This window comes from Eulemur rufifrons, chromosome 23 (genome assembly GCF_041146395.1).
Source record: "Eulemur rufifrons isolate Redbay chromosome 23, OSU_ERuf_1, whole genome shotgun sequence".
Lineage (NCBI taxonomy): Eukaryota > Metazoa > Chordata > Mammalia > Primates > Lemuridae > Eulemur > Eulemur rufifrons.
In genome coordinates, this window is record NC_091005.1 from 7004878 (window position 1) to 7026125 (window position 21248).

Consider the following 21248-nt stretch of genomic DNA (forward strand, 5'->3'; position numbering starts at 1 on the left):
AAAAAAATTTGGACAAATCATACGGGAAGATAGTTATCTTCCACCCTTAACAAATCTGACTGCTTTGGAAATAATCAACTCATAAATATTTAGCTAATATACACCCAGAGCAATGGATTGTGCAAAATTAAATGCCTCATTGAAACAATTAATTTCAAATGCTATGATTTATTGAGCATACTTTACTGGAAATTTAATAGAAATATGGACTCAGAGTAATTTGAGCAGAGGATGTTTGCACTGTCTTTGATTTCTGGCCAACATATATTCTTCCTTACCCTGCAGGTGAACCTCAAGAAAGAGCAAACTTCCAGGAAAGCTCTCTAATTGAATTTGTGGGTCAGATTTTGATGAGAGAAGGCGATGACCACAGATTGTAAAATGACTAAATAAATAAATAAACAAAATGAAGTAATCCTTTTATATTTCACATACCTCCTGCAGTTAAGCCCTCAGGGAAGAAAATGCCACTTCAGTAAAAGCTTTTGTCATCATCTGTCCATTTCAAAAGAATACCACTCATGTTTCTCAGAGCATCAATAACCAAATATATCCTCCAGGCATCTGAAACATTCAGGCCTGAAATTTCCCGTAAGCTGTCTTGTGCTTGGGCTTTAAGCAAGAGTGGCAACAAAGACTAGCAGGGAGCTGGAGAGGTGATAATTGAGTGGAAGTAATGGAGCAGTAGAGGGTGAGGGAAGAGAACCTACTCAGTGTCTTGGGTTAGTCCAATCTACCTGAATTTGTAGCAGAAAGGACACTGAAGTGGGACTCTAAAGACCTGGGTTCTAGTTCCAATTAAGCTGTTACTGACCTCAAGAAAGTTACTCTGCTTTTCATTAGACCCAATATTCTCACCTGTAAAATGAAATGAGACAAAAGAGGAAGATAAACTCTAAGGTTTCTTCCAATTTAGGCACTCATTAACTCTCGTCTTACAAGTTTCTTTCTTTAATTTTGCAAAAGTCAAATATCTTCCAAAAATGTTTAGGCTTGAACACAGCTGATGTTCAATTTCCAAATATGTATTAATGATCAATGAAGAACCAGGCGGGTCTGCTTTTGGTTAATGTCTCTTTTGTGATCATAATTCAAAACATTTCTAAATCGGGATAAACTCTTTGATTATTATTACAATTTCTGAAGCATGGTGTTATAATAAATCATTTCCCAAAAATATTATAAAGTACATTTTCAAAACTTAACATTGGCTTCTAGGTAAATATGGATTTTGTTGTTATTTAGTATTTTTATTTTCCCACCAGTATCCTGTATATGGGGTACAAACCCAATCCTTCCTGTCTCTTTTCATGCCGATAACCTAAGCATGAAACATGATGTATCTGTATTATTTGACATTGGATGACTGCCATCTTGCCAGGCATGGGGTAGATGGTCTGGCCATGCTTATTTCTGAGAGTGTGACCGAATGTGAACAGATGATTGTTCCCAATGTTGTCTGAAATTCCTGAAAGTTCACGAAAATAGACTAAATCTGGATTTCTGCGTGACTTGATGCTGCATTTCAATCTACTTAAGAAGAAACTTGTATCTTTAGTGCTAAACTCTCAGTATATTGGTGAATAATGTTCTCCAAACACTACGAAAGAAAGAAAATACGCACATAAGCACACAGACATAGATGAAACATGGGAAATATGTTGTTTACCGCTGGCTTAGTAGTTGTGTGCGTGTGCATATGTGTTTCACCCATACCCAAAGCTTGAATTTCTCAAAGTTTTCTTACATTAGGAAAGCACAACAGACTTCATCTTATAAGAATGAGGCATTTTACCATTGCCATCAACACTGTCACAGCATTTTTCTGGTCGTTGGTTGTTTAAGACACTTCAGTGGGCTTAAATCATCAGGTCTGAATCGTAATATGGTGAAAAGAAAAAACGTAGAACCTTGTTTTCTTAGCCTGTGTTATTGATTGTTTGCTTTCTGTTTTGCGTGCTTTTTAAATTTTCCACAAAATCTTCCTGCCATAATGGCCTTTGTACTGGTAGGTTATCATTTGAGAAGTGGCCTCAAGGCACAGCTGTGGAGGAAAGGGGTGAAATAACAAAAGAAGGAGGAAATCTAATCCAAAGAAGTTTCATTAATTTGGTTCACACTGTGGGCAACTAGGGCTCAGTTTTAAGGTGAGACTTCTGAGAAGCTGAGCAGAATATCCCTCAGAATTGTCCTCCCAAGAGACAGAATTCAAGAGTTTTACCCACTCGCTGCGACTCTGTATCATTCAAAGGTTGTCGGAAGGTTATCGAAATCCTTTGCACTTGGAGGTTTCCATGTGCAGCCGGCCACAGCCAAGGCTGGAGTTAAAGGCTCACGGAAGGGACGTGAGTCAGGAATGAGAAGTGCTCTATACACTGGCCACATTCCATGGCAGGAAGTAAGCTCTCAGTACGTGTTTATGATCTTTATGTGCCAGAAACTATGCTATGGGTTTTAGTGATGTTCTGAGGACTGAATATTATTATTCTCATTTAATAGATATCAAAAATAGCCCCATGACAAAAAGAAAAAAAGAGAAGAAGGGCAAGGAGGAGGAGTAGAAAAAGGAGAAGTTCAGATAACTTGCTCCAAGTTACAAAGCTAGTAAGTAATGGAGTCAAGATTAAAATTCAAGCAATCTGATGCCAGCATGCCCCTGCTTTGTGGTTTAAGAGAGGTGGTATAGCATAAGGGAAAAGAACATCACAATCAGTCAGAAGTGTGTGGGTGTGTGTGTGTGTGTCCTGCATCATAGATAAATCATAAGCTTGAATCCATAGAAAGTGGATTTAAGTGATGACTCTAGAACTCAGTGATTCAAACTCTCTAAATATTAGTTTTTTTGCATGTCGTATTTTTTTCAGAACCATTTTTCTGCTCTCAAATTATTTGATTCAATAAATACTGCCTGTGTATCTGTATAATGTTCATGTTAGATCAGAATTTCTCAGACTCAGAGACGTTGACATTATTGGCCAGATAATTGTGTGTGTGTTGGGGGTAGTGGGCTGTCCTGTGTATCATAAGATGTTTAGCACTGTCCTTGGTTTCTATCGCCTAGATCCCAGTGGAACTTTACCTTCAGTTGTGACAACTAGAACTATTTCCAAACATTGTCATATGTCCCCTGTGGATGGAAAATACTTCTTCCCGTTCTCATTAAGAATTGCAAACCGTTGAGCTAGGTGATACGGAAGACCAACTGTGACTTACATATGTTATATGAAGCTTGTTATCAAGAAGGTTAATGCAGTTTTTTGGAAAGTGATCTCCAACCAGAGTCATAGATAAAAGTGTATCTCATAAAATAGTAAAAATTTAGATGGCTTTTGTTGGTACTAAGAAAATATTACTCCAGATTATGTTGAGCTGAAGGAGAAGGGAGGGCCTCAGAAGCAAAAAGTTTCCTGAAACTTCTCTCACACTCTTGTCTCTTTTCCCCCTTTTTCCCATTAAGTAAGTTATAGAAACCAGAATTTCTCTTCCCCAGGGTGAGTCACAAAAACTAGAATTTCTCTCCCAAAGAAAGCCATTAAACCTAAAACTGTCACTCTGACCTTTTCCCATCTCCCTTGAAGACCCTCATGTGACAAGTGTCCTGCCGTATAAAGGAGGACATTAATACTATGCAGAAAGGCCAAGAAGAATCCGAACAAATGGGCCTTGCTAGGTTCTCCCCAGCTGACTATTAAATCATATCCTTTTTTTCCCCAATCATGTTTCACCACAGCTAATCACTTCTTTATTCACACTTAGTTTTCCCTGGGTCTTCAGGTCTTCATTTCTAAAACCTATTGTGTCATGTAAAACTTTGTTAAATAGATTTGTGATGCTTTTCTCTTGTTAATCTGTCTTCTGTTATAGGAGTGTCAGCTGTGGACCTCACCATGATTGAAGAAAAGATACTACTTTTCGCCCTACACCCTCAAGAAGTTTCTTAACACTCAATATTGATCTGCCAAGGTAATGAAAGTTCTTTGCTGCATTCAGATTTGAGCTATTTTATTATTTAGATTTGCATCTTAAAGCTGCAAGATCTTGAGTCTGTCACTTCACCTTCATTATTAAATAGGGAAAATAACATTTTCTCAGTGAACTTTCATAACAAAACCCTGTCAAATAAAACACCTAACTCTGTGTTTAACACACAGCTCAAAAATAATGGCTATTAATGCTCATAATAACTATGCTTCTTAAGAGAGCGAAATATGATTTTGAAAGCCATGTGTTTTGCATTAGGATTTTAGATATCTTCTGCCTCCTCTACAATTTTGATGGGATGCTTGTAGTTTGCTTTTATTCCAGGACAAACTCAAGCGAAGTCAATTTGACTCGACACAACAAGCAATCATTAGTTATTTTCTGTTGTAAAGATTAAATGAGCTCACATCAAGCACTGTGCGAAATAAAGCTTTATGTATACTAAATATTAATAAATCTTGACAAAATGGCAATGATTCTTTGCCTGCGTCTTCTCTCCTTTCACATCCATCATTGGGCAGATACTTTGCTAGGTATTTTTAGAGATTCACAGCTGAATAAAACCTGGGTTTTTACCTGAAGGAGGTCATAGTATATTAAAACGACATTTCTCAAATTCTTATTTGCATATGAATCAACTGGGATCTTGATAAAATATAGATTTTGATTTGTAGGTGGTAGAGACTCTGTGTTTCTACCAGGTTCCAAGTGATGACAGTAAGGCTGCTTTTAGGACAACCCTTTGAGTTGCAAGGTAATAGAGGATGGCAATCATGCAATAAGGAAGATGTAAGTTCTTTCTAGCTGAGGAGATTAAGAACGGCTTTTGTAATCTAATTGTCATGGGTCCATAGACAAAACTCAGTGTCTGGCACATAGTGAGAAATCAATAAATATTCAGTTAACAGATACATGAGTAAAGGTTGTGTTTTAGAGTAACAGTGGACATGTTAGTTTGAAATTGTGGAGATAGAGTTCAAAGGTGTTTTAGGTGGACAGCATAAGTCACAGAGGTGACCGAGATCAAAGGATGCATAAAACACTGATTCTCAAAGCGCCGTACCCTAAACCAGCAGCAGCAACAGCCAGAAACTCGTTGGAAATATAAATTCTTCGGTCCCACCTAAACATACTGAATGAGAACATCCAGGGATAGGGTTCAGTATGCTGTGTCTTAGCAAACCTTCTGGGTCATACTCATGCACGTTAAAGTTTGAGAAACACCAGCTTAAAGAGCAGATAATGATTTCAGATTATTTATAGTGTATATGAAGAAGACTAAAAGAAAGTCTAAATGGATTATAACACCAAGGATGCGATAGATAGCTCAGGCATTCCATTGATTCCAATCATAGGGCTGACAGGACAAGCACTGTTATTTCCCTGCTCCTGCCATGCTCAATACCCAAAGCACTTAATGTATCCCACGTGGACACAGTGTTGCCTTGTCATAGAGGAATAAGGACAAAGATGACTAGTGAGAGCCTGGAAACTTCTACTAGAGAGAGCAGAAGCTGAAGCTGAGAGTGGGGAAGGAGAGGCTCAGGGGACATACTGTGAGTAATCACGCTCAGGCATAATTCAGAGGTGGGGAGAGGCTGAGTGAACCAAGAAAGGGGCCTTGGAGAGATAGAGTACAAATACTGTCCCAAATCCAGGAAGCTAAATGAGACATCAGAGAAGGAATGAGGAGAGACTGAAGCTCTGCAGTAATGGACAGGGACAGAGGGGCCAAGAGAAAAGGACTCTACTTGGTATTAGAGGGACCTCAAGTTGTGGAGGCATAGTTTAGACACAGTGATTGCACACCCCGATGCCAGAACCGCCTCTGTCAATCAAACACACAAAGACTCCCTCAGTAATAGACAACAAAGCACCTGTTACCTTCTTATTAAATACATACAGAGTTTTGTCATTTTTGTTGAATTCTGAATAATTTCTTTAATAAGTGCTAACACAAGAGTCTTAATATTTAATTTTTTTACATTTATGAAAACAAATGTTTCTCAAACTCAGTAGATGGCCAAAATGAACACTTTCCAAAGAGCTTGGGAGGGAAAAAGAAGGAAAAGTACGGAAATGTTAGAGTGAAAAGAATCCAGTATTAAATAACAGAAATATGGAATTGTAGCCCAGTTCTGCCACCATGTCTGTGATTTTTGGTGAGTTGCTTCCCTTCTCTCTAAGCTTCTGTTTCCTTATTCATTGCAGCACAGGTTCGTACCCTTCCTACAAAGCCTCAGTGTTAAATACAATAATCATTGAGAAAGCTATTTTAAGATTGAAAATGTCTAAGTACAGTATTATTGAGAAAACTAGTCTGAAACCAACCTTGCCCTTTTCTTCTCTCCTGGCCCTTTAGTTCTCTGAGTTTGCAAAAATTCACAACTTAGCCACATAGATATATGCACTTTGAAATTATTATCATTTCTTTTACAGTTATTCTCTTTGAGGTATCTAACTATCATTTTCTTCAAAATCTTTTGACTGTCAGCATCATCAGTATTATCAAATAGAAAAAAATAAATTTTCCGTCAACCTTGAAGAAATGTATGAATTCTTGCTGAAATTGCAGGCTCTCAGTTATTTTTTTTCTTGCTTCTCTACAGGTCCTATTCATTTCTTATTTATTGATAAGTAGATAAAAGGACAGGCGTTGTTATCTTTCTTACCCACTATTCACCTTGGAAGAAGACACTGAGCTTTTGTTTCCTCATGTACAATATAAGCGAAGTGTTTATCATAATAAAAGCTAATATTTATGAGTGCCTACTGTGGTCATGTATTTAAATTTATTAAAATTGACTACTTTCCCAACTCATCAGATAGTTGAAATAGGCATTCTCCAAATAGCATGTGTGGTAGATAGATCATTCAGGTGCTTCACCTGAATTATTTTGTTTGTTCTTCACATCTCCCCTAAGTATTCCTCTGCTTCCACTTTTGATGAAGAGTTTAAATTAGAGATATTAAATGACTCACCCAGTTGTATGAGTCCAGAGCCTTTAGTCTTAACTACTACCACAAAATCTGTAGAGAAAGAATTAATCTTGTCATGACTTTTGGATGTCAATTTGTCCATTGCTTGCATCTGTCACATGATACATGTTTTCTCTAGTGTACAGCATACATACTTCCTAGTATTCAGTAGGCACTCAGTAAATGATATTGAATAAATGTATTAAATGCTTATAAGGCAGTCTCTGGGTTCAAGGAGTATGACAAATTAGAAAATGGAAAATGTGTGATCATTTCTATGATAGAAGAAAATTGTCTAGGAACAAATTAAAAAAAACTGTTTATGGAACAGGAAGGAAATCTTCCCATTTTTTTTTGCAATCTCTATTTTGGGGACTATCTAAATAAATAACATAGACTCAGTATTAGATCATTCAAGGTCAACAGAAATGACTTTTCCTCCATTCAATCAGGATAAAGCTAAGTTTTGATATATGGGTTAGAGTTAGCCAGGCAGGGAAAGGAGGTCCAAGAAGACACACGAAAGAATCGGTGCCTTGGCAATTTCATGTAACAGTTAAGTTTGGGAAGTGCCAGGAACAAAAGTGAAGAATGAGATTATAGTTGGGCAATTTCATGTAACAGTCAATTTTCAGAAGTGACTGTAACAAAAGTGAAGGAGATTGTAGTTGGGAGCAAGATGTTACACGTCATTGGTAAAGAATGTTAAACGTACTCTGGAGATAAGACATTCCAGGGAAGGAGTGATGAACTCATGATTTGAATACCTGAAAGATCATTCTAGTGGCTGTGTAGAGAATGGATGGAAGAAGGCTAGACTTGATATGTGGGGTACAGAAAGAAGGCTATAAAATGGTTCAGGTGAGAGATGATGAAGCTCAGAATGAAGGCTGCAGCATCAGTATGAATGCAGAGGAAGAGCAAGGGTGAAATATATGAAAATATATATGTATATATTTTAATAAAAGTCTCATCGCAGGCCCAGAGGTAGAGAAAAAGGAAAATGGTCCACCAAACAGCATGCTATGTCCCCCAAGCTGTTGGTGAAGCAGACACCTTGGCATGTCTCCAAATTAAATTTTGTAGCTTTTCTTATTACCTTATTAATTGTTCCTATTCTTTCCTTGGCAGCATACGGCGACATGAATTTCAGGCACTAAAATTCAAAATCCAGATGTGTGGAAGAAATATCACTAACTAGAGCTTCAGCAAGTATTAAACTTCTACTAAACATATTTAATTTAGAATTAATAAGGTGGTGGTATGGAAATTAAATCCCCCATGATTGTCAGGGAAGAGCACCTATTGAGGTATAAATATATGAAAGATAAATCTACTTGCAATGTAATTAATTCAAATCTGCAGAACCAATAAGTGTGTGATGACGTTCCTATTATTACATTACACTTGTGAGAAATGCTCAGGAATTTAATTAGCATTTACCCGTACAACTAAAGAAAATGAGATATTAAGCATGCTATCTAATTAACTAACTATAGATTGCTTGTTAAATAAATATTAAATGTATAAACACTTGAGACCAGGCTGAATATGTGGCCTTAACTAGATATCCATTTACTCATGAGTTGTTTATCCTTTTCTTTTTTTTTTTTTCAAATAGTAGTAATTTCAAGAATTAGAAATACACAGAGGTTTCCTGTGGAGTTTGTAGGCTTTGTCCATATGACTATTTTCTTTTTTAGCTCAATTAGACTTTTGCCCTTACTTCTCCCTCCAGAGTTAGGCTAGAGTTTGAATTATGAAATCACATGCATTACCCAAGCAAATTGTCACAATACTCTGGTGGTTATCTTGGAGTGTTAATATCCCCATTTTACAGATATGGCCACAGAAATGTAGATATATTAATCTGACACACATCACACAGCAAGGAAATGGTACATGCTTTATTATTGCATCATTGCTGAATTGCCTCTTTCCCTGCAAAGCAGCGTAATGATGTTGATGTAAATCAAACATCACTCCTCTATTTAAAATTCCTCAAGGACCTTGTATATCATGAAGAGTAAGTGCTTTAATTTTTAAGGCTCTACATAATGGACCTTCCCTTCAACATCAGATCCATCACGTGTCTGACCTTGACTCCTACTACTCTTCCCTGTTTTTGATTTACTCCTGGTGCTGGCGTTTTTGCTGTTCCTGGACCATTCTAGGCAAGCTCCAGCATCGGGGTATCTGTACGTACTGGTTTTTTTCATTCCCTCAGTTAACTTACCAGTGAGGAGTTCCTTATCTACTCTATAAAAGAGGGATCTCTTTCCCACCATTCCAGTAACCTTAACTTGCTTTCTTTTTCTCTTATCATAACACATACTACACGTTTTACATATTGCTTTGTTCCTTATGTGCCACCCCCATTCCAATGTAACGTCTGCAAGAGCAGGGATGCACTTTGTTCATTACTGTATCCCCAGCTCATGAACAAATGATGCCTGGCACACGGTAGGCACTCACTAAATATTCAATGAAAATAAAAGAACTCTCTGTTAATAATAGCATCTATGCCACAGTAGAAGTTTCCAATTGGCCACAGTAATCCCAATTTGTACATTTTTCAAAGTTCATGTTGATCAGTGTAACATAATATGTGGTTAGAACTGGATCTTGCTCTTTGCTTAGATTTTTTATTGAATCATAGCCCCTCATGCATATTAATGGTAAAATGTATCTTCCTTCAATCAAGTTTAGTGCGCATTCTCCCCAAATATTATTACATATATATCTATCACCTAACTGGTTTTTGAAATTTTTATTACTTACTTTCCCTACTTTAAGAGAGTTCCAATTTAACCAAATTAATTAAAATATCATACGAGATTACTTAAAAAAGAGTTCTGTGAGTCAAGGGATTATTTCTCTATATACCACTGTTTCAACTCTGGGAATTCATGATCATCTTTTTAAGATAGACCACAGGGTCTTTCTGGTTAAAATGGGAAGTAGTAATGTGTTATCTCTAAGATGAATTCCAAGGTCCAGTGTTAGCTCTATGAGTGTTTCTAGAGGATTGTCTAACATGTTTATTTTAATCCATTATCTTATTAATAGTTTTTCTATTCTGTAAAATGGATGTGATTGATCGTCCAGGAAAAAGAATGACAATGTCTATAAAAATGCAAATTTGGGTTTTTTTTTGTATCTCATCTCTTTGATAAGCATCTTTTAATAAGGGTATATAGCAGGAGGGTACTGTAGAGGGCTAAAAAGAGTGTACTGAAGATGTTAAGCAGATTAAACCAGTGTTAGAAAAAGAATTTCTGAACTAACTAGATGAAAAGAGAACATAAATGGGAATGACAGCTGTTCCCAAACATCTGAAAGACTGCCTTGATTAAGAAGGTTGTTTTTGTTTGTTTATTTTTGTTTTTCTCTTTATCCCAAAAGGATAGAACATGTACCAATGAGGACTCAGATAGTATACTAAGAGTCTAGCTTGGCATAAGCATGTACATCTGTATATAATACTTGAAATATAAAAATGGACTAATACTACTTAGACAGAGATAACAAAAGCAAAAGAAACACCCACAGGTACACCACCTAGTGAAGACGTAGAAAAACACATGGATGGAAATATAACAATAATTCATAATCATATTGCAAAGTGAACTATGGGTGAGCAAGGCAGAATATAAACATGAAATTCTTTGTAAGAAATTATGACATGAAAAGCCACAGGCAGATGAAATGGGAGATGAAGCAAGGTTTAGTGAACTTCACGTATCTGGAGGGTATTCAGATGAAAGTTGGATGGTGTTTCCTTGTGATGCTGTGAAGATTATTTGAACCAACACAAGATTCGATCCCTGCAAAGTACTAGTGAGTCCTGGTATTCAATGAGACTACAATTACAATTTATTTCTCCTGGAGAAATGATGAATGCCTGAAATTTACTCTCAAGTAGTTTATCAAATAAAATGAGTATAAATATAAATACACACGTAGAGAGAGGTATTAGGGATAAATGATAATATGACAAAATGTTATTTGGCATGTCTAAGTGAAAGGTGTACAGATATTCATTATACTATTCTTTTAGCTTTTCTCTGGTAAAGGTTTTCTTATAACTTTTTCAGAATACATAATGACCAAAAAAATAGGTGTTTAGGGGTGGACTTCCTAAATAAAGGTACTAAAGAAGGAAAATGTGTGGATATTGAGCATTTGTTAATTCTCCCCAAAACATGGGGAAAAACTTTAATAAAAAGGGAGAAATCGTCCTCATGCTAAATTTTTAATAGTGTCATCTAGTGTACATTCCACCACCCTTCAGTACTACCACCATTACCCCAATACCACCACCACACACCCCCCACACACACATTCCCAAAGAGAGCATCCTGGACTTTCCAGCACTCTCTTTGGAGTGCCAATCCCACCCCCAACCCCAACACACAGATTCCTTGTGAAATGGAGGCGGCATATTTTTTTTGCTCAGAGTAATGACATACAAGGTAGAGTTACTGAAGTCCATGAGAGAAGGTTCTTTCATCTCTTTTAAGTGCTCTGGCCACTTAATTTCATCCAGTTTGGATGAGCTAATGCCTATCCCATTGACTTAACTAACGAGTGTATGTTGCACCAAAATTATTGACAGTGTTCCTCATTTTGACTTTTGTTTTGATGTGCCCCCTGCCTCCAATATGGATGAATCCTGTACTATTTAAGTCTTAGTTGTGGTGACAAATGCTTGAAATCCATGATCTCATTAAATTATGGCATTTAATCTCGAGAATGTGCATCCTGGTTAGTTATAATTATCACCATTTTGATGAGTACATGTCAAGCCAAATATACTGAACACCTTGCTCAAGATTAAGTATCTAGTAACTGTTGAAAGAATTCAAACCCCTGCCTGTTTGTGCTTGTAATTGTTGGCTTCTCTTTATGTGGCTTTTCTTGATCCCTTCAGGGATAATTAATTAATAATTAATAGTTCTATCCTCATAGATGCTTTATTTCCTTTACGCACATCGGTCTGAGCTATGAATTATCATGTGGCTCCCCTACTAGACTGAGAGTCTTATCAGATTACTTCTTCACCACTATATATCCAGTACCTAATGAGATGTCTGAAACAGAGAACACAGTGAGTAGTAAATCCTTATTGTATTTATTTGCAAGAATTACATAAAGGAGATATATAGAGCTAAAATGTTTAGAGATGACACAAGAGTGATGGATCTTCCCTTTCTGTGGGGCAATTGGGGAAAGCTTTTCAAAGCAGGTGGCATTGGAAATGAGCCTTGAAGAATGGATAATGATAATAACAACAACTATTCCTAATGCTCAGGAAGGCGGAAAAGGTGGGTAGCTGAAACTGAGGTAGGCTGCATGTGAAAGGACATTCCAGTGCCCTTCTAAACCAAAAACAAACCGGATTATTCTCACAATGCTGAATTTACCAACCTGTGTATCAGTTAACTTCAGATTTTTGCAAGTTAGCGTTTATAAAGTTAAATGCTGAAAATCAGAGAGCTGTCAGGAGTGAGAAAGAGAAACAGTGACATCTCTCCTGACCCAGCCTAAACTAGAACACACAGATGGGAGAAAGGACATGCCGATTGTTGGCTCCAACGGTGTGCAGTGAACCAAAGAGGATGATCTGGTGCGACAGCCCGGAATGTGTCAGAGGGGATTAGGGATGGAGGTCAAAGGTGGCCGCGGAGTGCCCCACCAGCTGACAGTTCCAGAGCGAAGGTCTCCAGCAGGCAGCCCCACGAGATGCCCAGAAGACAGTGGGCTCCGCAGCCTCGCCTGTGACTGCCGCAGCAGATGGGGAGGCCCTGGCAGCCGATTCCCAAATGTGCTTAGTGTGTTTGCCTGAGGGCATAGACACATTTATATCAGAGGGTTTTTTTGTTTTTTTTTTTTTGAAGGAAGGAGGGCTATCAGGTGCTCTGAATTAACTAGACCTATTTACACTTCCAAACTGTGAAGCAAGACTTCTCATGGGAAAACCTAGTGTCTTTTGTTTCCACTTTTAAAAGTTATTGATAGTTTCAAATACTGATCACCTCATCTTCTACAACCTAAACTGCTTATAAGAAAAAAAAAATGTTGGCGGAGGAGGAGATGGAATTTTTGGCAAATTCTGAGGACAGCAAATGGTGAGTACTTCGAACTGAATGCTATCACAGCAACCTGTCTACATTTGGCTACTTTTCAATGATTTATCTTCATCAACTTCCTGTTTGCACTGAGGTGGAAATGCTTCCTTCCTTCCCTTCGGCATCCATAGACACTGTGAGTCCCTCTCCTCACTCAGACACTCCAGACTTTAGGAAAATATTCCTTTCCATGTTCATGCTTATGCTTGGTGGGCTTCTTTTTAATTTTAGGGAGGGGTGAGCATTTTCTAAAGTGACAAAGTAAAGCCACCGCTGCGACAAAACAGAAGTAGAAAGGAGTGTGCCTCCTCACACAGGATGCCTTCACCCTGAAACAGACTGTGTGGCGCTGGAACCTCACACAGATTCTAAATTACTGGTGCGTGCACAGACAAAATGTCAGGGTCTGCCCTTCCTTTCCAATTCCGTTTCCTTACAGTAGCAGCCATTTATGAAGATTTTTTTGTCGATGGTTTGTATTTTCTTAGAATGTATCTTTTTTGATTAGTTTGTTTTGCTGCTTTAGAACAAGGAAGGAAGAAAAAGCAAACACTCAATCTGGCAATTAACTATTGAACGTCTATTAATTGTTAAGCATTATGTAAATGTTATCTAATTTGTCTGACTTCAGTCTTCAGTACAGCAACACAGATGAGTTGTGTAGAATGTTTCATGGGATTCATTAATTATAAAATACAGTATAGAATAATTATGAGTTTGCAAAGAATATATATGTGTAACATATATGTATATATTTTTACAGTTTTCCAAGTATATATAACTTTACAAATTTATATGGGGCATGTTTTTCGCCCTTGATCTGCCAGGTATTTGGCTTAATGATCATCTGGTTTAAGGGTTGAAATGGAATATAGAGATCTTCCTTCAAGCAATTACTTTTATAGAGAAAAAATATGTGGTGTATTATGAACAGAGTTCTAGTGTCAACTTAGTCCCTAACTAACTGTGCAGCCTTAGACAGATCCCTTCATCCGTCTGGGCTGCATGTTCAGCACGGATAAAATAAGTAGAAATTATGTAATGAAATTCAAGATCCCTTCCTGAACCAATGGCCTTAAATTAAAAGTCCCAGAATCTCAAGTCATGAATTTTTTGTTTATTGTGAGATGTAGCTGGAGTATAAAAGAATGATCACAACTATAGCATTTGTGGAAGTGAGAAAACGGAGGCAAGAAATAGAGAAGGGGAAGTAAACTGTATGAGCACTTATGTTTGATAAATGTGCCATGTGCTTGCATCGTAATATTTTTCCCTAATTCTCACAATGTCTCACTTTTAACATGTTTCTTACACACAAGGATACTGAAACTTATAGAATTTAGGTTAATAATCACACATAGAGTTTGTAGGTAACTGGGATTCAAATGCCCATATTAGCGGTCCCACAACAGCCATCATGTGGTTGTTAACCCTTGCCATTGTCATAGTCACTGGAAAAGTACTTGAGATACTATGTTAGTGAGAATTGGTCTCTGTTTAATATTTAGCAGAGCTGAAAAGAATCATGTTATTAATATCTGTTTATACATGCCTTTTATTATTAGACCACGGCGGAAATAATTCAATGATAATTGAGATAAAATAATACTTTTGGAAAAATAAATATAAGTAGGCAATAGTGGTTTTTTGGGGGAAAAAAACACTAATGGAAAGAAGGCATTCCAAAGGACAGAAAATATAGCCTTATGCCTTGGCGGTGGAGTAAATATTTCTATGAATTCTCTAGCCCTGTGGAGATGGTTACAGAGTTCTTTTTCTCACTTTGGCGTCTCTTCTTTCTCATTCTGCCAAACTCCAACATAGTAATTAAGCCCACAGAGCCCTTCAGTGTGTTACGTATGCACCCCTCCTATAGAGGGTAGAGCGCTTTGTATACCAGGGAGCCAGTGGTTCATAACTCAAGGAAACATGTCTCTGCTGTGTTGCCTTGTGATGGGCACAGACAGGAATCTCCATTCCTTTTTTTATGTTTGCTGGCACAATATAAGCCCTGGCGTATAATGGATTATGTTACATATATCAAATTATGAAATGCACAATTCATTTTAAATTTCTCTAAAGGGTGCCCTCTTATTTTTTATGCATTCTAGGGCTATGCTAGATATATTATAAATTTTGTCATTTGAAATTCAAATGGTTATCGTCATAAAGCTGCTGACTTGTAAAAACAGGAAATCTAGCATATATCAGAATCTGAATGTGATGCATGATTTGCTGAACTTTTGATAATTTCAATAAATTATTGAATTAGCTTTGTAGTTTTACAAATACGCTTTAAAAATGTTCAAATGGTTACAGCAATGAATAACACGTTTTTTCGTCTTTTGCTCTACTTGGCAATCAATTTGAGCTGACAAGCAAGTTTGAAACTTAGAGCCACTCACCAACGAACGATAAAATGCAATTATTTAAATTTTTGCAAGGTCCACTGGAAAACTAACCTAAAGTTTTATTTCAGATCTGTCTCTTACTGTTTTTCAATATTCAAACTGTTCTGTTGACTACTATTTTTTTTCATGAAAAATTTTTAAAATTAAATCTAAATTTTATGTAAAATAGTTCAGAATGATAGAATTTTGCAGGATTTCATTGTAACAGTTAGAAATTGAAATTGGAAAAAGACCCAGGATTCCAATGCAAGCTGAGATAGAAATGCATGTCAAAGACTATTTAATATTCTGCTGACATCTGCACCATTCACTGATTCTGCTATGTAAATATGGATCAACTGGATCATCATACAAAATTGAGTTGAATTTATTTGTTCCCTCTCATCTAGATGTGTAAGCAGTTTGCTAGGTTAAGGTATCTCTTTTAAATGTAGATGACTCAAGGTCTCAGACTGACTAACTCCCCCTTCACCCCAACTTAAATTTTCCCCAGGTTTTCACAGAAACAATGGGAGAATTCAGCATATCAGGATTGGGAACCACTATTTTTCTCTTTGCCTACAGACTTGCATTTAGTAGGTTAACTGCTAATATTTGCATCATTGAACAGATATCTCCTCCCTGTATGTCTTAATTGATGCATATCTTTTATCCTACTGATACTGCTATCACAAGACAAACCCCTACAAAGCATTTCCTTTGGGCAAAAAACATTTTTAAGAGATAGAGGTACTTTGAAACTCACTACTACCCCTTATATGCATCAGTATTTAGCATCCATAAAGAGTGAGTATCTTTCTAATCCAATGTTTATCATTTGGATGCATCTAATAATAATATGCAAGTGAACAATGAAGAAACATTTCTCTAAATTAAGTGGAAGGTTATATTACATCAGGTGGACGAAGAATGCCATAGTCAAAGGCAAGGGTTATTTAATGTATTATTTAACATAATGGGATATTAGATTTATTTAAATAAGTTCAAAAAAGTTTTGAGACAGCCCTTGACACAAATGGCAGAAGTTGATAAGGCCTTTACATCCATTTTCCTACTTAATTCTCTCAAAAAGTCTGGGAGGTAGGCAAGAAACAATTATTTATCTATATTATTCAGTTGAAAGAATTTGGTCCAGGAACTTCCTCAAACTCACATTTAGCAAATAAAAACAGGGGATGCCCATTTAAAATTTGAATTTTACATACACAATACATAATAATTTTGTGTAAGCATGCCCTGAACCATATTGTTATATTGTTATAACTAAAACAAACACAAATGTCCAATATTTATCTGAAATTCAGATCTAACTGGGATGCCTATATTTCAGCGGGCAGCCCTACACTCAGTTAAAAATAGAGTCACAGGATTCAAAAGCATATCTTTTGATTTCATTTGCTTTAATATCAAGATCCAAACCGCTGTACCAAAATGTACCTTGATGAGAAACACGGGCATGAGACAGAAAACAGCATTGGCTGGCCAAGTCTGCACCCTCTGGATTTCACATTGTGTGCCTTTGGCAAGTTATTTAGCTCCTCTAAGCCTTAGATGTTTCGTATACAAAACAGACATAAAGACAATAGTTACTACAGATTATCTCTTAAATCCTTGCAACAATCCTAAAGGCAAAGTATCGGATACGTTGTGAACACTTACGATCATTGCTACCTGTGCCTTTATGGAGCAAGGATTCTGCTTTTTCTGAAACTCCTCTGTTAAATTCACTGTGAACACTTTACTTATTTACTTATGTCTGTCTGTCTTTTTTCATTCTTTCTCTCCCTCTCTCCCTTCCATCCCCCTCCTTCCCTCTTTCCTTTCACTTTATTATCTATTTCTCCTGGTTTCATTCTTTTTTTTTTTTTATTACTTTCTTTATTCTGACTTCGTCCTTTCTGGTTATTATTAATATTCCTCATCATAGCCAGATGCATATACTGAACAGGGTTCTGTGTTTGGGTTCAGAAAACAAACAAACAGTTTTTATACCCTAAGTCTACTAATGATTATCTATGCCTGTGAGACATTTATCTAAGTCTTCACCCCCATTTTGCAGACTGAAAAACTATACCTGTTATCTTGAAGAGTTGATGTGAGAATTGAAGATAAAAGTATTCTGGGCATGGTGAGTGTTCAATAAATAGAGGGTATTTACCAGTCCAACAGAAAAGAAGTCCACTTTAAACGGCCTTGGCATCATAGCCCTTCCACTAAATGTTCTCAACCTTCACCAACGCCAGTCAATCACAACCTTTGTTAGGCAGATATTAAACAATGTATCACAAGTACACAAAAGTGACTCACAAAGGCCAGTTCCAACCCTACACACTCATTCCAAATGCAGATACTCTTTAAATCCTTACCTAGCACTGTTTGCATGAGATTACTTCCCCCTCAAAGGGTACCCATGTCTATCAAGCAGGAGAAATGGCTCACATGTACAGTGTGTCGGCAACAGCTTGTGCTTTCAGTAACCAGAGGCAAACCACAGACTATGTCTGCAGCAGAAGCCTACGGTGTGGTGGTGACAACAATCTCTCCTGCAGTCGCATTCGGAGAGCAAAGCACTTGTCAAGATTAAAATGCTAATCAGAGTTTGCTGGGAAAGTTAGTTGCTCCCAGTTGCAGCGGAAGCAGCAGGTTGTTTGAAGCAGCTGTACCCCAATCTTAACTGGATTGTCTGTGCAGGAGGGATCAGAAAATGGTCCGAAATAAAACCCTAGAAGTAAATGTTGCATAAATACGAGAATTACCGCAATTAGAGAGCCCTAAATTTCCAGAAGGCATAGAGGTGTGATGGAAAGAATCAGCAAGGACTCAAGCTGAACGGAGTTCAAATCTCAGTAATGGTTTTGCCTCTATGAGTCTCAGTAACTTCTGTAAAATGGGAATCTTAATATCTATAACAAATATTTATAAAAGAAAATGAGCTAATGGATGTGTATTAAAGATTTATCAATGCATAAAAATTGTGACAATATCAGCAGCCTAAAATGACAAACATTTATTATCTCACGTAATTTTTGAGGGTCTAAAGTCTAGGAGTGGCTTAGCTGTGTTCTCACTTAGGATCTTTCATGCAGTTAGAGTTAAGCTGTCCGTGAGGGCTGCAGTCATCTGAAGCTAGAACCTCGGGCCAGAGAATCTGCTTCCAAGCTCCGTTATGTGACTTTTGGCAAGAGACTATCTCCTTGCTGACTGTTGGAAGGAGGCCCGAGTTTCTCATCATGCTGGTTTCTCCATAAAGCTACTCACAACAGGGCAACCGGATTCTCCCAGAATGAGTAATTCAAGAGAGAAAGAAGGATCTAGGTGAAAGAAAGTGAATGCATAGACCACTCTAGACAGAAGCAAGAGTCTTTTTATAACCCAGTCTCAAAAATCACTTCTGCCATATTCTGTTCATGACAGGTGTTATTAGGATCAGTCCTCGCTTAAGAAGAAGAGATCCACAAGAGCATGGGTTTCCTGGAGATAGAAATTATCAGTCTATTTTGGAGACTCCAACAATGACACGATGCACATAATGCATGAACTATGTTCAGTAAGTACCAGTTGAGATCTAAAAAGCACTTTAACAATGATTTTCAATAGTTTTGTTTTAATATATAAAATAGCTATAATTTTTTTTAGCATTTTGTGAGTTTATGTTAGTTTTCTATGTGAAGCTAAAGCAGGTGACTGATGAATATCACTTTTCTTCATCTTTTGTCTCTTAAATCTCAACGATCCTCGATCCTGAAATATTTTTATTTATATAATGCATTCTCAGGAATGTGCAGTAATCCCTCCAACAACATTAATGAACCCACTTTTTCTCCACCTCCAAAGCAAAGATAAGCAGCATTTATATCTTAAATGATTGTAAGAAAAAGTAAGTGTTATTCTAATACACACATTTAAAAACGGAAAGAATGAAGATTATCCCAACAATAATAATTTGACATTGACTGCTTGTTTTTATCTACAAATAAATCCTCACCTTATAACATAGGTTCCTTTCATCCATGCTAACAATGACGTTTATTTCAAACTGCAATTTTAAGGTACAAATCTGTATGAATGGATCTGTCTGGTGTTTCCCTTTGTGGCAGAGCTGTGGGTGTGGATAAAAGCTTCCCTGGATGCTGGTGCTGAAGACCTTCATGGCATCTCCTTACCAATACACCTGCTTCCTCACATGAATGGTGGTTTTTGTTTCAGGGAGTGGCAGCACCATTTTTCTGAGTCACACAAACTAGTACATACTACCTAGGACTAGTCTCCCCTTTTCATTCCTGACATCTAATCGGTTACCAAGTTCTGCTGACTTTACTTTCCATGTATTACTGAAACCCATCAGTTTCTCTTCCCTCCTCCCATGCTACTTCAACAGGGAGGCAATAACGGTGGTGTGAACCATATGAGAAATTCTCTAACGATTTCCTCTTTCTCTAACTCCTTCATCTTTAACCCATCCTCAGAGAGCAGCCATTAGAGCATTTTATGACACTCGTTGGATAAAATCTATAACTTAGTTAAAAAAAAATTGGGCCACATCAAATCAAGCTCCTTAGTATGACTTGAAAAACATTACAAAATCTGGTCCTAGACTGTCTCTCCAGCTTCATATTTTACTGTTCTAAAATGAACACACACATACACACACACACCCTGCTGCCTCTTTATGCTACAGCAAAAGTAAACTGCTTTTAGTTGCTAAATTCACCTTGCTGCCTATTCCTTGTTTGCATTCATTGTTTACTTTGATTAGACTGTCATTCCTTCTTTTTTTCTCTGGTAAACTTGTATTCTCGCTTCAAAACCCCATTTTGATATTTCTGTTAAACACTCTGTAACTTCCTCTCCAAGTCTGAGAGAGTGCATACTGCTAATTATATATCCTGTAAACATTATATTACTGTTCTTCAAAGCCTGTGCCATGGTGGTGAATCAGCTCTAAGCCAATCTTCCATACCAAAAGATGAACATCTTGGGGTCAATAGTGTATTTAGCCTGTTGTGAATATTTGAATATAGTAGATGGCTAATTGTGGTACAAGTGTTAGGATGAGCCATGGGAAATTATTGAAAGTAATAAAAAATTAGCAAATATTCACAATTTTATATAGCTCTACATAGTATTTGATGAACCCTGCTTTCATATAGGATACTGAAGATGTGTAATCCAGGAAAGAGAAGATATATAATTTGAGGAAGCCTTGAGAGGTATCTATAACATATTATGTGTTATCCTGGGGAAGAAAAAAAATTGACTTATTTTAAATAAAATTACCAAGTGAATTATTAAGGTCAATAAGCATAAGTTACCTAGAGATATAGTTTGGCAAATAAGATACGTATTTTAAAAATATTTTTAAAAATTGTATATATAAAAAGTATATTTTTCTATATGAAGCTGAAGATTGATAGTGACTAATATGTATATTACATATGTATTTATTTACATATATTTATATATGTTTTATATATTTTATTTAGAGACCTCAAAGAAAATTAATGAAATACCTAAAACTATGAGGTGTATATATACATTTATATGTGCGCGTGTATGTATGTATGAGAGGGTGTGTGTGACATGTTCAGGAAGGAGTTGGGTGGCCACGTCCAAGTCATATTTAACAGGATAACTATTTTTTTATAATAAAGGGTAATCATCAATATAAAGTATGATTTATATTCTCTAAAAAAGTTTGAAACACCTGAATATGAAGAAATTGTTTCCTTTTAGAGAATTTACTTGG